Source organism: Parasteatoda tepidariorum, chromosome 7, assembly GCF_043381705.1.
Source record: "Parasteatoda tepidariorum isolate YZ-2023 chromosome 7, CAS_Ptep_4.0, whole genome shotgun sequence".
NCBI classification, from domain to species: domain Eukaryota; kingdom Metazoa; phylum Arthropoda; class Arachnida; order Araneae; family Theridiidae; genus Parasteatoda; species Parasteatoda tepidariorum.
The window spans coordinates 90,618,457-90,623,690 of NC_092210.1; the positions used below are offsets into that span (position 1 = coordinate 90,618,457).

General features: G+C 26.4%; 1 long non-coding RNA gene across 1 annotated transcript; it reads right to left on the reverse strand.

The window, feature by feature from the left end:
• Positions 1 to 2,173: 2,173 nt before the first annotated feature.
• Positions 2,174 to 5,234, reverse strand: LOC122270763 (uncharacterized). Its single transcript, XR_006225987.2, has 4 exons — positions 4,953 to 5,234; positions 3,945 to 4,119; positions 3,276 to 3,357; positions 2,174 to 2,458 (listed from the first exon to the last, which is right to left on the reverse strand). It is a non-coding gene; the product is annotated as an uncharacterized lncRNA (long non-coding RNA).

A 5,234-nucleotide genomic window follows, 5' to 3' on the forward strand; every position in this document is an offset into this window, starting at 1 on the left:
AAAAAAAAGTTTAATCAAGATGAGTAGCGTAATGTAAATTTTAATTAGCTGTTAATATATATGTGTATTAATAGTAAGTAGTAACATGTTAAAAAAGTATTGGTCATAAAGAGTTGTAAACAAGTATCTTAATAGTTTTTTATTATTAAGGAAAATAATTCCTTCAAAATTAATGCTTATTTTCGTTTCTCTTATAATTTATTTAAAATGTTTTAAAGTTAGTTTAATACTAATTTGCCTACTAAATGTTGAATCTTATTATTCCCTGTAAGGGTTTTGTTTTAATTTTACATCATTTTTAGTCCTGCAAACTTTCTTTAAATTATTCAACTTGCATTTAATTTATCAATTAGTATATTTAATTTTTTTTTTAATTTTAATTGTACTAACATTACAAATTTTTAATGTTAAATGAACTTTATTACGCAATGTGATGAAACAAAAAAACATGCATTTTCTCATTAATTTTTACTTTATCTGAAATTTTCTTCTGATAATTGATTCTGTTCTTTCCCTAAGTAATCAGCTTTTAATTTTAAGCACTTAAAGATATTCAATTTTATGCAAACATATAACATGTCTTACTAAATACTTGGCATGCGGCACTTCAATAGGCAATTTGCTGTGAATGTGGCCCTTCACTCAAAAAGGTTGTGCATCCCTATGCAAATTACTGTACAACTTTTTTCACATCTTCCAAAAAAAATTTTTTTTTCGTCTGTTTATAAAATGTTTCATTTATAAGGGTATATAATAAAAGAATTCGTGATGTTACGCATGAGAATTTTCTTAATTATGTCATGCTAAATTAAGTTTCATTCCAAGTAAATACAAGACTCTACTAATATCCAAACACCTTAATTTGTTCTACTTCTTTTTTTACCCACAAGCCCTAATTTTACATTTTTTAAATTCATTGCATTAAATATCTTATGAAACTTTATACAGGATAAAAGTACGATTAAGCTTGAGAGGATTTATAATTTTCAAACTAAGAATAAGATATTTCATATACGTATTAGTTTTCAATGCTATAGATTAATTAAATAGTCTAAAACGATTTTTCATGGTCAGAAAATTTTTAAGGTTCCTTAATTAAAATATAAATTTATTTTTTCATAATTTTCTTGTCACTCTTTTGTAAAATAATTCTCTACTATTGTTATGATTCAGTCATTAAAAATAGTAAGCGATTTAAATATTTTGAAATTATTACTGAATGGCAAATATGTTACATTAATTTTTATAATTAGCTATATATAAAATTATTTCCAGCCAAAACTGTTATTAGGAATTATTATCACATATTACTAAGTAATCTAGAAAAAAAACATTTATCTTTTACTTACAGCTGGTACAATGGTGCACCCTAAGCAAAAGGATTAACTAATTTTAATGCAACCATTTTTTACCATAAAGGGTACCATCTTAAGCAAAAGAAAAAATTTATAAAAAGAACCAATATATTAATGAAATGACATCTCTGCCTGTCGCCCTAAAATGTCTCATTCCAGGAGATAAAAGAACGAATTGTTGTTTCTAATATTTTTGTAAGACTAAAAAATTGTTTCTATCAACTATAATGATACTGAAATTTGAGGAATTTTTACTAAAATCTTGTACCATAGCAAAATTTAAGCAGTTTTCAAGGACCAAGGGAACCCTGTAAATAACGTTGAATTAGAGCTTCAATAATTAAAAAGAGATTATAGCATAAAATGGTTTTTTTTTTATATTGGTGTTTATTTAAAATTGAAACAGTTTTTAAAATTTAACAGTTTCGTATACTGGAGATTCGATTGCCATTTTAATAATAATAATAATGAAAAATGGAATAAATTTGAAGTGAATATGAGCATCTAACAGCTTATTTATGTCAAGAAAAAATATTACAGGGGAAAAGTTAATTGATATTCTAAATACATAATTTATTAATATAAATAGTTTTTTTTTTCCAGTTAGAATTCTGTAAAATGATGCACAAAGTTTTGATGAGATAGAATCTTAACTAAACATTCTCTCTTTAAAAAAACAAAAAACTTTTTGTAAAAATTATACACCTCGCAAAAAAAAAAGCGGGTGCTGCTTACAGGATATATTATTAAAAGGTACATTAACTCTGCAGAGTGAGAACAGAAAATTAGTTAAAAAAATGTGCATATAAACACAGTAATTGTTGAGAAAAACCAAACACAATAGTTTTATTATATACAGCTTAAAGATGACATACAAATACATTCTAAAAATATTGAGTTGCCCTTCAAAAGGTAACACTGAAGTTTTAAACATGCTCTTCGTTCAAAAATTAAACAAATTAAAATATACAGCTGATTGAACCAATTTTCATCACCTAGGACAGACAAGATGTTTAATAATGACAGGCTGCTCCAGCTTCCACCTCTAGGTTAAGTAAATGCTTCTAAATTTGGCTCTCCTCAGAATGATGAAAAGAACAGACCTGAAATTCAACTTTTAAAACATGCATGATTGCAACCATTTTCCACATCACCTAAGAGCAGGGCTGTAAACTCTCTATGCTTTTTTGAAGTGAAACTTCAAATTTTTACTTTCATTTTATTCTTACAATAATCTTAAATGAAACTCTTAACACTTTACAAATAACCAAAGTAAATACAGCTCTGCTCAAGAGGTACGGTTGCACAGATGCGTTGACCCCTTTTATTAGGTTGTTCCAAAAATATATAAAAACAGATTATTATACTTAAAAACCTAAACATGCTATAATTTAGCTCATTTTCTTTTAATTTCAAATGATTAAATATCTAAAAAAATAATAAATTTAAAACATTGCTTAGGGTTTAACATTTTATATAATCTATTATTATATATAGAAAACCAGGAACAAGTAATAAGTACACTATAATCATAATTCAATACGGAACAACCTAACAGCATATAGCAAGGCGGGTTCCCCAAGAGGCATATATTCCTTTTGTGTCATGACCATTAAATATTTTTAATCACTTAAATCTTTGAATTTTTTTTAATCCTTAACTTGAAGGGAAGAAAGGTTTACATTCTATAAATATCTTATGCCTTACATTACTTGGTTTTATAAAATTCTTAATCATGAATGGCACACTTGTTCAAATTTATTAAAAAAGGTAAAGAATGTTACGGATTTTATAAAATCCTTAGGCACTTATTGTTGGTTAAAATGGCCATGACACTATACAAAAGAACACCATTTATAAATCTTCTAATACAAGAATTAAAATGCAAAAATATTAATGAACATTTTCTTTATACTATACCCTTCTAGGATTGTTCAACAAAATTTGTTAATGTTTCAAACTGTTATATTGGCTCTACCATCCACAGAGCAATCGATAGAACCTGAAATTAATGTTAAACACTTCTATTTAAAACGATTATGAAAAACTGCTTCTACTACAGCAGTTTCGAGTCTTTATAGGAGGAAAAAAAAACCAGCATTATAAAAATAATATCTAAAGACAATTGGGAGTTTATTAACAAATTAAAGTATATTATATTCTGAAAACACAAAATAAAAGGAATGAAATTATTTTGATTCATTAATAATTACAAATCAGAATTTGTGTTTGGCAGTTGAATGCACATTCGTAAAGTTTTTGGTATAAATACAAAAGCAGAGAATTAAATGAACAGGGAGAAATATGGTTCCCATTGAAACGGGAGCTAAAAAGGTATAAACATTGAAAAGATTGTTAGAAAATCACATTCTTTCTTAACAAATTTAGCTATCCTATTTCAATTTGAAAAGAGTAACAGAAAATACATATATTCTTAAGAACCTTCTCATAATTTATTCAAGATATAACAACTAAAAAACAAAATTCTTTTTATTCATAGAAAACCCTTTTATTAAATAACCACTGAGTTCTATTATCTAGAAGGATAACGGCATAGCCAATTTATGTGAAATTAGACAAGGTACTTACCAATATGTAGAACAGTCACACCAAATCTACTAAACTCTTTTATTTTCTCCATTTATCATTTAATTTTAAATCCTGGAAAGTTTTGAAGCTGCCCATTGTGATCCAGAATTACATCAGGAAGATGGGGTTTCAAATAATTCAACTTTTAATCCTGGATTACTGAAGCCTTAACCACCTAAATAAAAAAAAAATTTTTATTAGAAGAAATACTATAACATGTTTAAACAAATACTAGATCACTGAGTGTGATAACTAATTATATTCTTTTGTGTGATAACTAATTATATGTATTTGTATTTCTTTTACATTCATTAAAATTATTTAAATGTAACTAATTATAAAACATATTTTTGATTTTATGCATACAATATTACATGAATTATTATACAATACTGAGTTATAAATTAGACCACATGTTTTCTGTAAGCGAATGCATGCCTGCAACCTAAACACATTTTACTGTAACAGTCTAAATTGTGATATCCGAAGATACAACACAGATACTATAATATGTAGCAGAATTATAGTCATACATTATTTACTGCACACTTACACGTTTATACATAATGTTAACAATCAAGCGACTACACTATTTAACACCAAAAAAGGTGACGCGAGTTAAAATAAATATATGAATTGAATAGTACGGAATAGAATATTTAAAATCCAAAACTATAAATAAAACTTTTGAAATTAATAAAACCCTACAAATCTGATAACATGCAAATCTAATAACATAACAAATCTGATAACATGCAAATCTGATAACATAACAAATCTGATAACATGCTTACGAAATTAAATATAATCGTAGTAAGTTTCTTTATATCAGCTATACGTTGTTTATTCAACATTTACACGTGCATAGGAAGAAAAAAAACACTTAACTATATCAATAATCGAGCGATTGTAATATGTATAAATATAAGATTTAACACGGGATGTAACATACAACATAAAAGTTGAATATTTTCAAAATTCAAAACTTATATAAATAATTAAACTTACCATAAGAGATTTAATAGATTATCCAAGTCTTAAAATGAAGAATTAAGTACTAAAATTAATAAAATCAATGTTTATCACTAGTGATTCTAACACGTGCTGCACTGAACTGCTACTCTACAATGGAGCCAAAGCACAAGGCAGGGCAAAAGCAAAGCGCTGGTTGGCGACTAAAGCAGCAAATAATGTAGCCACGAGAATTAAAATAGTAACCTTTTAATCGTTGCCAACATATAAAACAGACCTTCACTTCCTATTAATCTTAGGCGAAAATCTACAAAAATC